The following is a 16572-nucleotide window of genomic DNA, read 5'->3' as shown; positions in this document are numbered from 1 at the left end:
CGGTAAAGGCGAGTTCAGGTTGTAGGGCTCCTGGCTCGCACACGCTTTCATTTCTGAATCTGAATACCTTGACTTTGTTGTCCTTAAGCCATTGCCACACACTAGAAGTAGCTGGGGTCACTGCCATTGGAAAGACCCCTTAGCGAACAAGCTTTTAACTTTCTGACTGATGTCTTGAGATGCTTGCTTCAATACATCCACGTAATTTTCCTCCTCATTATGCCATCTATTTTGTGAAGTGCACGCAGTCCCTCCTGCAGCAAAACACCCCCACAATGATGCTGCCACCCCCGTGCTTCACGGTTGGGATGGTGTTCTTCGGCTTGCAAAGCCTCCCCTTTTTTCTCCAAACATAAATGGTCATTAGCCAAACAGTTATACACATGCTCAAAAAATAAAGGAACACTTAAACAACAACAATGTAACCCAAGTCAATCACACTTCTGTGAAATCAAACTGTCCACTTAGGAAGCAACACTGATTGACAATAGATTTCACACGCTGTTGTGCAAATGGAATAGACAACAGGTGGAAATAGGTAATCGGCTTTTTTTGGTCCTCCAATCGATATCGGCGGTGAAAAATCATAATCGGTCGACCTCTAGTACAGACTCAGTGAGCATAGCCTTGCTATTGAGAAAGGCCACCGTAGGCAGACCTGGCTCTCAAGAAAGAGAAGACAAAATGAGTGAAACTGAGCTGCACTCCCAACCTCCTGCCAAATGTTATGACCATATTAGACACATACTTCCCTCATATTACACAGATCCACAAATAATTTGAAAACAAACCCGATTTTGATAAATGCCCATATCTACTGGTGAAATAGCACAGTGTGCAATCACAGCAGCAAATTGTGACCTGTGCCACAAGAAAGGTCAACCAGTGAAGACAACCACATTGTAAATATAACCATATAATCTCTCTAGAGTTCTTTGAGTTCTCTAAGGGAAAGAGTCTCAGCTGTTCCTATCTTCTGATGAAGACTACTTACTTTTGTTGGTTAGTGGAGAGAGGAAGGCCTCCTGTGTCTGTGGCCCCCCGTGGGACAAGGCAGTGTCCATCTCTGTAGGCTCTGTAGGTCCAAGAGCCCCCAGCCCYTCTAGCCAGGTGTGGTTGCTGTTGCGTGCTGCGGCCTGCGGGGGCGCTGTGTCCATGTCACTGTTCAACAGGCTGTCTGCTGACTGGGACTTCAGTAGATGCTGGCTCAYCACTGGAGGAGGGAGGGAGGAACAAACAGGGGCAGAGTTAATTCAATGATAAAATAACACTTAACTAAACAAATGCGACTTGAGAAAAAGATGCACTCAGTCACGAAGTTTGCATCAAACACACCCAATGGAGTCAGAGGGTGAGGGGGACACAGTCATTGCTGAGGACAAAAATGCATTGCAAACACAGACGGACAGAGCTCCTGCAGCACCAGCAGTCACACACACACACTTTCAGAAGTATTCCAATTACCTCAATACACACACACACACACACACACACACACAAACTCTGATGCACACCTGTCCTGCGGTGTCCGTTCTTGAAAGGCGAGCTGATGGAGCCGGCTGGGATGACAGGAAACGGCCACAGGAAGTCCTTGTGGAGACACTTCAGCGCCATGACAAAGTCATCAACCCGCGCCACCCGCGTGCGCTCGTGGCACAGCCAGCCAATCAGCTCGAAGCCCAGCTGGGCAGAGAAACAACCCAGCTCTTTTAGTCTGACGTGCTCAAGGAGGTGGCGGGCGTGACGCCTCAACATCATGTCTATGTACATGTTCTCTGCACAGTCACTGTCCTTAGACCACCTGTCAGACCTAGAGGAGGGAGAGACGTGTTATAGCTATGAGGAGAAAGGCCTGTAGTACATACACTGCTTTACCAGAATTGGGCTCAATTCCATCCGACTTTCAGTCAATCCAGGAACTGATCGAACTCTAATGAGCCGACAGGAATAAAAAATAAATGGAACTGACCAACTCCGTGGGGTCAGTGTACTGAGCCCAGAAATMATTTGGAAGAGGACAATCCCTCTCAGTACACATTAGATCAGTCTTTCTAAAAGTATGGGTCGCGGATCCGTTAATGGTGTGTCGCAACATGTCAGAGTAAATTTATAATTATTTAATTGATTACTGGAATTGATCTGGCCAAGTGCAACAGAGCTCTCTGCTTAGCAGCCTCGTCAGTTTGGAACAGCGGTGCGAGTGGGAGGAAGACGCGTGTGTTTCGCTGTTTACAGCATCTATTTTCTGCAGTTGTCTTGAAGATCACTCCGTGACCCACACGCTGCAGCTGTGGCGTTCAGCAGCAGATGAGCTGTCATCATTCTCACTCACCATCACTCACCGCTGTCATCAAATGGACTCAAGCTGGCCACAAGTTCTGACTGAGCTCAATCGTCATGAAACGCAAATACAACGATTAGTTTTTCCTCGCTTGGTTTCATACAAACTTTGTGAAATAACGAGGAGCGCCAACAATGTGTTTTGGCGGGGAAGTGCTTAGTAATGAGTCTCAAAACTAACAAATGAAAACAACTAAAAATCCACTGCATGARGGTAAACCCAAGGAGTTCTTTCAGAACAGGGTCAAAAGCTTCAGGAAACAGTGCTTCGACAGTGGAAAAGTCAGTCAGCTAGCAAGACAWTGTTGTAATTTAACAGGTGATGAGCATCAATAAGGGAGTACTCTCTCATATAGTACATGTGAGTCTCATTCAAACAATCCCCTGGCCTTGCACACAGCTAATAGCTAGCTAGCTAACATTAGCCAAAGCAAGCTAGCTAGTTACTGATAGTTCAACCCTAAGTAACAGTACAGAAAAAGGTATCAAGCCTACTGTACATCTTACTGTAGAAATTATTGTTGAAAACAAGTCTAGGTTYGAACTGTTGCTGTTAAAATACAAGTAATCAGTTTCATTCTGAACTGGAATAAACTGATTGAAGCAAGATGTTTTTTTGAAAGAGTTCTGGGTTGCTCATCTACAGCAGGAAGCGGTCTCCTGCCTGACTGAGAAAGCAGAAGATGTTCTGATCTAGTTTGCAAGTCAGGGTTCCTAACTCTAGCATACTTAAAAAACAAGTACAGAAACAGACTCCATGCTGAGCATGACTTCACTGTTNTTAAAATACAAGTAATCAGTTTCATTCTGAACTGGAATAAACTGATTGAAGCAAGATGTTTTTTTGAAAGAGTTCTGGGTTGCTCATCTACAGCAGGAAGCGGTCTCCTGCCTGACTGAGAAAGCAGAAGATGTTCTGATCTAGTTTGCAAGTCAGGGTTCCTAACTCTAGCATACTTAAAAAACAAGTACAGAAACAGACTCCATGCTGAGCATGACTTCACTGTTGCACTGTAAAAAACTCAGCCCAGAATATCAACATGCTTGTTGAAAATGTCAACATGCTTGTTGAAAATGTCAACTTGTGTGATTTGGTCAATCAGTTTATTATAAAAAATATTTATTGTATTTTAACAGCTACAGTACCAACCTAGACAGGTATGTAATGGTGTGTTTAATGGGGAAAATAAACATGAATAGATATTTATATGGGTATTTKATTATTTGTTTTTGTCTATATTGCATTTGTTTTAGGCATAACGGCAATGAAATGTACCAATATTTACGTATAGTTGCATATTTTCATAAGCTTGGGTCCCAGGAAAACACAGAATTTCTAATTTGGGTCCCAGACTGAAAAAGTTTAAGAACCCATGCATTAGATACTCAACAAACAAAAGCTGCCTTTGAATCATATGATACCTAAAGAGAGGAGATGTCAAAGAAAGTGTGTGTGTGTGTGTGTGTGTGTGTGTGTGTGGCGTACCCCTTAGCAGAGGGCTCAGAAGGCATGCTAAAGGTCTTCTGTAGGTTAAACTTCCCAGCAGCGATGCTGTCAGCTGACTGAGACAGACTGATGCTGCGATTCCTGAATAACTCAAAACCTCCTGTCGAACTGGGTTCCTGTTGAGAGGACAGATCATTATCAGGGGGAAACTCATCCAGTAAGCCTCTGACACAGCAGGCTTCTGCACAAATGTAAATGCACCATATAGCCAGTTACGGGTATCTATATCAAGTTATAAAGAGGTGGAGGCAGTAGCCTAATAGCAGTCTCTAATTTATACAGTATTTTTAGACCATCTCAACCATTATCCCCATAGATAACACTAAAGCATTAAGAGGTTTAGCTCTAACATAACATGTCAGAATGTGTGACAAACACAGAACGAGAGAGAAGAGTAGAGAGGTAGAAGACAGAAAAAGATTATGAATTTGTTCCTTCTTGTACCTGAGTGGTTGGTGTTGGGGGTGGGGTCTCCATCTCSCCAGAGCCAATGGCCTTGAGGAATCGGATCATGTGACGACAGAGGTCCCACTTGCCCTGCTCCAGAGCCGTGTTGAAGAGTAGCGTAGCGTGTTGCCTGCTCACCGCTGGAACCTCCATGTTCTGAGGACCACAGTCACATTATCAATACAAGCCTTTTAACTACTTGACCCTTAACCCTGGCTCCATCCCTAACCTTAACCCTGGCTCCATCCCTAACCTTAACCCTGGCTCCATCCCTAACCTTAACCCTGGCTCCAACCCTAACCTTAACCCTGGCTCCATCCTAACCTTAACCCTGGCTCCAACCCTAACCTTAACCCTGGCTCCAACCCTTAACCTTAACCCATGCTCCTCCCTAACCTTAACCCTGGCTCCACCAGTCACATTTCTAAATAATGTTTTGTCTCTGGCTATTAGGATGAGACAGGGGAGTATGTTAACCTGTAGTATAATGAGATAGGATGCAGGGTGTCCAGGTCCTGAGCATCAGACATTCCTCAAACAGATCCTTGGGTTGCCCACGGCAGCAAACAGGTAGTTCCACAGGGCAAACTCTGTCTTCCTGGCGCAGTGCACGATGGTCTGGAGCAGAAACACACAGGCGGCGCTACATTAGAACACAAGTCACTACGGTATATAGTGCACTACTTTTAACCAGAGCCCTATTGGCCCAGGTCAAAAGTAGTGATAGGAGCAGTGATGTAAAGTACTTAAGTAAAAATACTACTTACGTAGTTTTTTAGGGTATCTGTACTTTACTTTTATATTTTGGCCAACTTTTACTCCACTACATTCCTAAAGAAATGATGTACTTTTTACTCCATACATTTTCTGACACCCAAAAGTACTCTACATTTTGAATGCTTAGCAGAAAAGAAAATGGTCCAATTTCCGCACTTATCAAGAGAACATCCCTGGTCATCCCTACTGCCTCTGATCTGTCGGACTCACTAAACACAAACGCATCTTTTTATAATGTCTGAGTGTTGGAGGTGTGCCTGGCTATCTGTAAATAATGTCTGAGTATTGAGTGTTCCCTGGCTATCTGTAAATATATGTCTGAGTGTTGGAGTGTGCCCCTGGCTATCTGTAAATGATGTCTGAGTGTTGAGTGTGCCCCTGGTATCTGTAAAAAAGAAAAGAAAAAAAGAAAATGGTGCCGTCTGCTTTGCTTATATAAAGGAATTGGAAATGATTTATACTTTTACTTTTGATAGTTATATTTACAACCAAATACTTTTACTCAAGTATTATTTTACTGGGTGACTTCCACTTTTACTTGAGTAACTTTCTATTAAAAGGTATCTATACTTTTACTCAAGTATGACAATTGGGTATTTCTTCCACCACTGGATAGGATGCTAATGGGGAATGCCGCTGTTCCAAACTGACGGCTGCTAATGGGGAACACCACGAGCCCAAGTCAAAATAGTGACAGGATACGAATTCAGACAAACCAAGACTACAGTCACACTATCAGTAATTACCATGACCTTGAATGTCTTAGACTAAGCAACAACATTCAGCAGCTCACAGATCATTGCACATAGCCCATCGGTTAAATAGCCAATCCAACTACCTCATCCCATATTGTTAATTATTTATTTATTTTTGCTCTTTTGCACCCCAGTATCACTACTTGCACATTCATCTTCTGCACATCTATCACTCCAGTGTTTAATTGCTAAATTGTAATTACTTCACCACTACGCCTATTTATTGCCTTACCTCCCTAATCTTACCTCATTTGCACACACTGTATATAGACTTTTCTATTGTGTTATTGACTATGTTTGTTTATTCCATGTGTAACTCTATGTCGCACTGCTTTGCTTTATCTTGGCCAGGTGCAGTTGTAAATGAGAACTTGTTCTCAACTGGCCTACCTGGCTAAATAAAAGGTACAATATATATTTTATAAATTAACCACTTGATCAAAGTCTCCCTCTCTCTGTTACCTGGAGGAACAGGGGAACTCGGTGATGAACTTGCCACGGTGGGCAGCAGCGGGGTCAGGGATGGCTCCGGGAGGTGGCCTCTCCTCCAGCACCACGTGAACCATGAGCTCCATGACGTGGGGAAGTAGGGAAGCGCTGCGCAGGACTGGGCAGGAGAAGGGCCTGCTCCCCCAGGTTACGGACCAGGAGTTGCCTCAGGATGTGGTGGAGGTAGATCTGGGAAGTCCTCTCCACCGTGCAGTAGGGAACAACCCCTCTAGGGACTCCCGGCCCTCTCTGGGACCCTGCGAAAAGACACAAAACATTTGAGTTTTTAATCTTATTTTCTACTCTATCCTTCACAGGCTACTACTATTATTTATCTCTTAACCTCGTCTGCCCACTGACTCACTTTCCTCAAATAAAGGGACATGGCTAGAAAAATAGTTTCAGATCTCTCTGACACAAATGCCTTGACCACTATGCTCCTCCTACACCAAGCCGACAAAATCCACAACAATGGCTAGGAAAGAGCAGATGCTGTGGGGGGGGGGGACGAGACGACTACTGCTGCTGTAGCTGCTGCTGCTACAACAACTATTTTTTATTTTTTTTATTTCACCTTTATTTAACCAGGTAGGCTAGTTTGAGAACAAGTTCTCATTTGCAACTGCCGACCTGGCCAAAGATAAAGCATAGCAGTGTGAAAGACAACACAGAGTTACACATGGAGTAAACAGTAAACAAGTCAATAACATGGTAGAAAAAAGAAAAAGAAAAAAAAAGAGAGAATCTATATACAATGTGTGCAAAAGGCATGAGGTAGGCAATAAATCGAATAATTACATTTAGCAGATTAACACTGGAGTGATAAATCATCAGTGAATCATGTGCAAGAAGAGATACTGGTGTGCAAAAGAGCAGAAAAGTAAATAAATAAAAGCAGTATGGGGGGGTGAGGTAGATAAATTGGGTGGGTAGTTTACAGATGGACTATGTACAGCTGCAGCGATCGGTTAGCTGCTCGGATAGCAGATTTTTAAAGTTGTTGAGGGAGATAAAAGTCTCCAACTTCAGAGATTTTGCAATTCGTTCCAGTCGCAGGCAGCAGAGAACTGGAAGGAAAGGCGTCCAAATGAGGTTTTGGCTTTAGGGATGATCAGTGAGAATACACCTGCTGGAGCGCGTGTTGCAGGTGGGTGTAGCCATCGTGACCAGTGAACTGAGATAAGGCGGCACTTTACCTAGCATAGCCTTGTAGATGACCTGGAGCCAGTGGGTCTGACGACGAACATGTAGCGAGGGCCAGCCGACTAGGGCATACAGGTCGCAGTGGTGGTCTATAAGTGCTTTAGTAACAAAACGAATGGACTGTGATAAACTGCATCCAGTTTGCTGAGTAGAGTATTGGAAGCTATTTTGTAGATGACATCGCCGAAGTCGAGGATCGGTAGGATAGTCAGTTTTACTAGGGTAAGTTTGGCGGCGTAGTGAAGGAGGCTTTGTTGCCGGAATAGAAAGCCGATTCTTGCTTTGATTTTGGATTGGAGATGTTTGATATGAGTCTGGAAGGAGAGTTGCAGTCTAGCCAGACACCTAGGTACTTATAGATGTCCCACAATTCTAGGTCGGAACCGTCCAGGGTGGTGATGCTAGTCGGGCGTGCGGGTGCAGGCACGAACGGTTGAAAAGCATGCATTTGGTTTTACTAGCGTTTATAAGCAGTTGGGAGCCACGGAAGGAGTGTTGTATGGCATTGAAGCTCGTTTGGAGGTTAGATAGTACAGTTCCAAGAAGGGCCGGAAGTATATAGAATGGTGTCGTCTGCGTAGAGGTGGATCAGGGAATCGCGCCGCAGCAAGACCAACATCATTGATGTATACAGAGAAAAGAGTCGGCCCGAGAATTGAACCCTGTGGTACCCCATAGAGACTGCAGAGGACCGGACACATGCCCTCCGATTTGACACACTGAACTCTGTCTGCAAAGTAGTTGGTGAACCAGGCAAGGCAGTCATTAGAAAAACGAGGCTACTGAGTCTGCCGATAAGAATATGGTGATTGACAGAGTGAAAGCCTTGGCCAGGTCGATGAAGACGGCTGCACAGTAATGTCTTTTATCGATGGCGTTTATGATATCGTTTAGTACCTTGAGCGTGGCTGAGGTGCACCCATGACCGGCTCGGAAACCGGATTGCACAGCGGAGAAGGTACGGTGGGATTCGAGATGGTCAGTGATCTGTTTGTTGAGCTTGGCTTTCGAAGACCTTAGATAGGCAGGGCAGGATGGATGAATACAGTCCTCCCTACCTGCAGGCCGTCATAGAACACAGTCTCATTAGAGTGTTGTTACCTCATTTTCAGGGGAAGTTGCTAGAGGCAGGTCGATTGTTGCTAAAAAGTCGCTAAATGACGTTTGTGATGTCATTGCGTGATGACGATTACTTAACTTAAAACTGTGTCATTACGTAGAACAGACACACAATAACGTTACTTAAATTGACTGGATCTCGGCAAAAAATATGATTTGACATTTGTTAGTTTAGATTTTGTTTGTTTATTATCACATATTTTATTTGTAACAGTAATAAACACATCTTATATGATCAATATTTTTAAACACATTGAATTATTGAACAATTACACATTGAACAATTACATTTAATTTATTTTTCTTTTTAACTAGTAAAACCTACACATTCTGAAACAATTATAGTTTTAAGCAGTGTATTGTAGTTAGTTAACATGCTACCTAAATGATCAACAATTATAGGTAAGCTAATAACAAGGTATATATGCATATCTTATTGAACAAGCAACTTATCTCAAATAATGTCTCTCTCCAGGTTGTTGTGCTGCTTGGCTGGCTAGCTGCTCAATGGTTTCCTCCAGATATTGCCACTGTTCTCGCTCACACTGCAGTACACACTGCCACCATCAGCTGTGTGTCTCCGCCAGTTCAGAAAGTCACTCGCTTGATACGTTTATAGATATGATGAATCATAGATGGCAAGAAATCCTCTTCAATCTTCACTGTCCAACTGCATTTGTCACGGAGCTGGAACAGCAGACGAGGGTGGATTGTCCTTAAAGCTGTATTAGCTGTCTGTGGTGGGCAAACTGCTGCAGGAACTTCACCTGTAGTTTATGCTGTAACCAGGTATACCACAGCTTCAGACTACGCACCGGGAGTATGGAGTTGAGGCATTGTGCAGTGACACACCATTTGGCTGAACAGCGTTCAACGCTCCGATTTGAGTGGGCACGGAGAGGGCAGCGAGTGCAGCTTTGCACATTATTCAAATGGATTTGACCGGAGAGTGTGTAGTTATTGATTCACGTCCAAAAACTCCACTGTATTTTCAGTTGAGTCCCACCTAAACAGATGGATGTTTCTCCTTTGGGAAACAATTTGATCAATTGTTTGTGGCTGGTATCGCAGTAGCTCAGCTACTTTAATAATTTCAGTGGTGCCTTTATTGTGCTTTAGTGTTTCCTTAACACTGAACAAGGCCATGTGTCGAAGGCTTCAAGGTTGTCTGGGAGCCTTGCTTGCAGCTCCTTGCTTAAAGCAACAATGTAGTTGATGCACTGTCTCCGAATTACCTTTTTGTCCTCTGGCGCAAGACTGAGTTGGGTACACCGTGCTCTCAAAAAGGTACCCAAGGTATGGTGATGGACAGATGTACACTCCTTTGTATGCCTCGTGCCGTTTAAGGGAAATCAAAAACCAGTTGTAGGTTTCCCTGATTAAGTACTCAACACTCCTAGGGATGGTTTCTTTGGATGCTGCACTGACAGCCAATTGTAAAGGATGGCACACACAGCAGATGAGACCCAATTGGGCAATGCACATTCTTCCCTTAAAATCTTGTGCACCCCAGTCATCACAGACGCATTATCAGTGCCAATACCGTGAAGATACTCTTTTTTAATGTTGCACTTCTCAAGAAACTCAACTTCTACCTTTGCTATTGATCTGGCATCGCCCCCCTCCAATTCAACCAGCCCGAGAAATGTGGACACAACGGTTATTTTTTTAGCACTGAAATACCGAATCACCACACCCAGGTATTTCGAGACACTGACATCAGTGGACTCATCCAAAAGGAGACTGAACTTCTCATCCTCCACATCTGATGTTACTCTTTTGAGAAAATAAGGAGCCAGTACTCCCCTAATCAGTGCTGTGCACTTGGTGCGGTGCATTTGGAAGTTTGTTGCTGCCACAGAATCTGAAAAGGCAGCTTTGCAAGCCATACCTAAATGGTCGCATGCTAGCAGCGAACAATGCTCTGCAGTGGCCATTGCCATAGTAGCTTCTGCGCTTTTGCAGTTATCCACTTTCTTAACCAACTGTGGTAATGTAGACTGCGTTGTGTGGTTGTACGGTTTTGATTTATTTATATGCTTTGCTGTAGCACAATGTTTTTTGATGTCATACATTTTTGCAAACATATCTGATTTGCAGTATGCACAGTATGCCCGTCAATCATCCCCAATTACTGGCTTCAACCACCCTTTAAATTCAGGTACAGACTCCCACTCTTTTCTGTACTTCTGGCTGTGCAGTTGTGATTGAGACATGTTGATTGATGCTGTACGTTCTGTTCTAGATCAAACATTCGTGACCGACTATATTCATTGGGTTTGTCTCGTCGAACGCATACTACTGCTGCTGCAGTCAGCCAACAATGATCTGAAATTGCTGCTGGCCTGCTGCTGCATGTGGACGAGCTGATCGCCTGCTGCTGACGTCACTCACAATGCACTGTTGCAGCCAGGCACGCGTGTTGTGACTGAGTGTGTGACAGAGAAAATCGTTTTTGTGTAATTTAGAGGGAAAAATGCATTTTAGCGTTTGAGTCACTTCTCAAAAGTTGCTAAAACTCCCAAATACATTTTTAAAAGTAGCTACATGTGTTGCTAGGTGCTGTTTGAAAAGAAAGGTTGCCAGGGTACTCTGAAAAGTAGCTAAATCTTGCAACAAAATTGCTAAGTTGGCATCACTGCTCATTAGATGCACCCAGCCCCAGGGAACGCTCCTACTATAATAACTACTATAATAATATGATACTCCTCTCTACCTGCAGGCTGTCATAGAGCACCGTCTCGTTGGAAGCTCCCAGAACCAGAGCATCCTCAAACAGCACAGCCAGGGGGTAGATGTTGATGTGGAAGGGGAGCATGATGCGGCGGGACAGGAAGGAGTGGGGCTTACGATGGTCACGGGGGAACAAGGGGAGCCACACCTTCAGATAACAGAACATAAGACAAGGAAACAGGTTTGTCAAATCATTGCAGCCAGCAACAGTCACAAAAGACAACGTTTTAGTTGGGTTAATTTATTTGGCCATTCACAGACAACAGGAGACACTAATCCACAATAGAAGTAGTAAAAACAGATAGCAGGTATACCTTCATCCCAGCCTCTCCACACGACAGCCACAGAGCCTCCAGTAGGTGGCGCTTCTTCCTGTTACTGCGACACGTCGTCCACACATTCTCTACATACTGAGCCAGAACCACTGGAGGACAGAACGGCAGCTGGAGGGAGAGAGAGCGTTAAACACCATAACAACCCCTCTCTCATACACACACACTATATAATGTACCCTGTATGATACCAATGAATGAATCAATAATGAAGTGACAGGTTGCTGGGTGTAATGATTCCAATGTCAGATAAATTATAACACATTGTGATATTGTTGTATTGAACATGTTGTGGATATGTGGTGATGTAGAGATGTTATATGATGTACTGTTTTATCTTTAGCTCATTCAGTACAAACATAGTTCACTGTTTTATCTGCTGTTTTATATGTCATTTGGTGTGTTTGGACCCCAGGAAGAGTAGCAGCTGCCCTGGCAGGAACTAATGGGGATCCATAATAAACCCCAGGAAGAGTAGCAGCTGCCCTGGCAGGAACTAATGGGGATCCATAATAAAATACAAATACTAGGGGGAAGGCTTGGGGTCAATTACATTTCAACTCAGGAAGTACACTTGACTGAATTGAAATGGAATTGACCCCAACCCTGCTAGGAGGTGAATAGGGGATGTGACTGGGAACCTTCTCCTGTATCTGGGGTCCAGAACGGTCTCTCTGTAGCATGATGAGCTGGCCTGCCAGGTTCAGTATGATGCTGTCTGCCATACAGGCCTGTCACGGGCACAGAGAAACACACACACATGAAAACATTTACATTTGAATCCTTTAGCTGTTATCCAGAGCGACTCGGTACATAAACTCAGAAAAAAAAAAGAAACGTCCCTTTTTCAGGACCCTGAAAAAATAACTTCACAGATCTTCATTGTAAAGGGTTTAAACACTGTTTCCCATGCTTGTTCAATGAACCATAAACAATTAATGGACATGCCCCTGTGGACGGGTTTCGTAGAGGAACAACAACAGGCTTACAGAGGTAAGGTCAATAAGGTCACAGTTTTTAAAACTTAGATATCTAGAGCCTTTTCTAGCTGACTCTGAAAACACAAAAGATAAAGGATGCTCTGAGCGTGTATGCCGGTCTCTTGGAGGCGTGTAGATCGCGCAGCGTGAGTTTGTTGTTATTGTGGCTGTGTAGTGTTGACCTTGCTGTGGGGTTTTGGAGCGTGATGCCGGTCTCTGTGCTGTACGGGTGAGGTTGTGTGTGTGTGTGTGGTACTGGCTGTGGAACGTTGAGCGTGATGCTGGTCTCCGTGTGCGTACGGAGGTGAGGTTGTGTGTAGTGTGTGTGGTGTGTGGTGTGGTGTGTGTGTGTGTGTGTGCTGTGACTGTGTGGCTTTGGAGCGGTGTGGCATGCCCCGGGTGCCCTGTCTGGGTGAGGTGCGATAGGTGAGTGGTGCTCTGTTGTGGTGTGCTTGTGATGTGGCGTGTAGCCATGCTGTGGGTGGGCTTTGAGCGTGTATGGCAGGTCTCTGGGTACGGAGGTGAGGTTGTGTCGTCTGTGTGTGGTGTGTTAGTACCTGTGGGGTCTTGGGGAGGCGTGATGCCGGTGCTCTGTGCGACTGGAGGTGAGGTTGTGTGTCTGTGTGTGTGTGTGTGTGGTGTTGTTGTGTAGTGGTTACTGCTGTGGGACTTGTTGACGTTCGGATGCTTAGTCTCTGTGAGTACGGAGGTGAGGTAGATGGTGTCCTGTGTGTCATGTGTGGTGATGTGATGTTTGTATCCTGCTGTGGGACTTGTGGACGGTTGATTGCCGGTCTCTGTAGAGTACGGATGGTTGAGCTTGTCTGGTGTGTGGTGGTGTGTAATGCTGTGGGGGCTTTGGAGCGTACGTTGCAGAGTACTTCTGTGGAGTGAGAGGTGAGGTTGGTGTTTCTGTGTGTCGTGTACTGCTTGTGGGCTTTGAGTCGTGAGCGGGTCATCTGTGCACGTACAGGAGGTGAGTGTTTGTGTGTGTGTGTGTACCTGCCTGTGGGGCTTTGGACGTGATGCCTGGTTTGTGGGTAGGAGGTAAGTTGTGTTGTCTTGTGGTGTGTGTGTGTGTACTTGCTGTGAGGGCTTGAGCGTGTGCCCGGTTCTGTGCGTAAGGAGGTGAGTGGCTAGCATGCACAGAGACAGCAAGACCAGAGTAATAGGGCGGGCTGTGTGGTGTGTTGTGGTTGTGTTGGGTGTGTACCTGGGCTGTGGGTGGCTTGGAGCGTGGATGCTCGGTCCTCTGTGCGTCGTGAGGGTGCGGTTGTGTGTTGTGTGTGTGTGGTGTTGCTGTGGGACTTTGAGCGTGCATGGCCGGTCTCTGGTGTGTACGGAGTGAGGTTGTGTGTGTTTGTTACATGTGTGGGGGCGTTTGGAGCGTGCTGCCGGTCCTGTGCGTACGGGAGGTGACGGTTGTGTGTCTGTGTGCTGTGTGGTGTGTGTGTGATGGTGTGTGTGTTGTCTGGTGGGGCTTGAGCCGTATGATGCGGTCGTGTGCGTACGGGGTGAGGGTGACTGGAGCACCTGACCCGGGCAATGGTGAGGGAACTGGTAAGCGAGACGCATGGACCCTCCTGAGCAGCTCTAATTCACTGCTGATGGATGGGCCTGCAGAAGCACCCAACACACAGACACACACAGCAGAGACCAACACAGACCACATTCTCTGTATTGGCCAGTTGTAAAAGCTTAACCCCAGTTAAGGCCCCAACCAATGTTATGAAACATCCTTTTGGACTGTTTAATGTTCTTTAGTAGGTTACTGTGACATCTTGTTAGTTTATCTTACTTCCTTATTTGTGTAAATGGTGTCTGTATTGCTCTTTCCGTATCTACACCGGTCCCATGTTTCATGAACTGAAAGAACAAATCTCATCATGTGATAGGTATTACTGGGTTTTTCCCCACAAAGTTCTCGTGACTTTCWTTTCACAACACTACTGATTACTGTCTGAGACCTTCTGGGTCAGGTGACATTCAGTACCTGTCCTGCCTGCTAGTAATGTTGTGTGTGAGAGTGAGATAAGTTTTCTTGTTGAGTATGAGTTTGTGTGCATGCCTGTGCCTGTCCTAAGCATGTGTGTACCACCCTACCCGTCGTGTCTCCTCTCCATGCTGTAGAGGCAGATGGAGCAGTCTGCTCTGAAGAGGATGATCATGTCTCTGAACACGTTGAGCAGCAGAGTGCCAGAGTGCAGCTTGGTGACGGAGGAGAAGGTGTTATCCAGGTTAGATGACCGCAGGTACAGACGCAGCTAGCCAGGGAGAAACAATCATTACATCTACTGTATAGATCTYCCAATCATGTAGAGACAGAGCTAGCCAGGAGGACAGGAGAAACATTCAATACTGCTGTTCTTCTCGTCTCTCAATCAGTCGGTCAATCCAATCAAACAATCATTAACTGAATCCATCAGCTGGGGAAAACGCAGCCCGTCCGCGCCCAGCCCCTCCGCGCCTCATCCAAATACAATGAGAATAGTGTGTAGTGAACAAAGAGGGTTATTGTGATCCAGTTATCTATGTCGTGTCATATTGTACTGTCGTGTCGCGTCGTATTGTATTGTGTTGTGTCGTGCCGTATTGTACTGTGTCGTATTGCGTCGTATCGTGTCGTATTCTACTGTGCCGTATTGTACTGTGTCGTATCGCGTCGTATTGCGTCATGTCATATCGTGCCGTATCGCGTCGTATTGTGCGGGTCGTATTGGCGTCGTATCGTGTTTGGTCGATCATAGTTTGTGTCATATTGTGACGTGTTTATCACTATCCTGTCATTGTCATCACCTTCTTTCTTGCCGCGGTCGATGAATTGTAACAGCAACAACAACAAAGCCGTTCACCAGACAGCCCCCTGTCACGGTCATAGTTCTGCTCTGAGTGATGTTCCCCAAAAGCTTCATTTCCTGTGAGGACATGGAGTAATGTGCAAATCCACGTCTTCCCTGCTACAGGTATACACTGGCCCTGCTGTGTTATGGCTGAACTAGACACGCACAAGGACATCAAAAGACCAATTTACCAGGAGCACACCACCGACACACCACCTCACCGACACCCACAGATAGACAAGACACCCACAGAGCCTGACAGACAGACAGGACACCACCGCTGACAAGACAGCTGACAAGACGACAAGACAGACAGACAAGGCAGACAAGAACAGCACAAGAAGACAGCCTGACAGACAGACAAGACAAGACAGCCTGAAGACAGAAAGACAGGCAGCTAGACAGAAGCAAGCAGCCTGATCAGACAGACAAGACAGACTGACAGACAAGACAGACAAGACAGCCTGACAGACAGACAGAGACAGACAGACAGCCTGACAGACAGAGACACAGAGACAGACAGAACAGCGCTGAACAGACAGACAGACAGCCTGACAGACAGACAAAGACAAGACAGCCTGACAGACAGACAAGACAGCCTGACAGACAGACAGAGACAGACAGACAGACAGACAGACAGAGACAGACAAGACAGCCTGACAGACAGAGACAGACAAGACAGCCTGAACAGACAGAAACAGCTGACAGACAGACAGAAAGACAGCTGACAGACAGACGAAGCCTGACAGACAGACAGACAAGAAGCCTGACAGCCAGACAGACAAGACACGACAGACGACAGACCAAGACAGCTGACAGACGACGACAGTCAGACAAGACAGCCTGACAGACAGACAGAAGCCTGACAGACAGACAGACAAGACAGCCTGAAAGACCAGACAAGACACAGACAGCTGCAGACAGACAGACAGACAGACAGGACAGCCTGACAGACAGACAAGACACAGACAGACTGACAGACAGACAGACAAGACAGCCTGACACACACACACACACAAGACACACACACACAGAGAGACAGACCCATCG

At 45.6% G+C, this 16572-nt stretch overlaps 1 pseudogene; it reads right to left on the bottom strand.

Annotated features, from left to right (window-relative positions):
• Positions 1 to 16572, bottom strand: part of LOC111980061 (guanine nucleotide exchange factor subunit RIC1-like) — a 116913-nt pseudogene that overhangs the window by 18220 nt on the left and 82121 nt on the right.

Source organism: Salvelinus sp. IW2-2015, linkage group LG20, assembly GCF_002910315.2.
Source record: "Salvelinus sp. IW2-2015 linkage group LG20, ASM291031v2, whole genome shotgun sequence".
Taxonomy (NCBI): domain Eukaryota; kingdom Metazoa; phylum Chordata; class Actinopteri; order Salmoniformes; family Salmonidae; genus Salvelinus; species Salvelinus sp. IW2-2015.
Note: the sequence above shows the minus strand (reverse complement) of the source record. Positions and strands in the feature narration are given on the sequence as shown.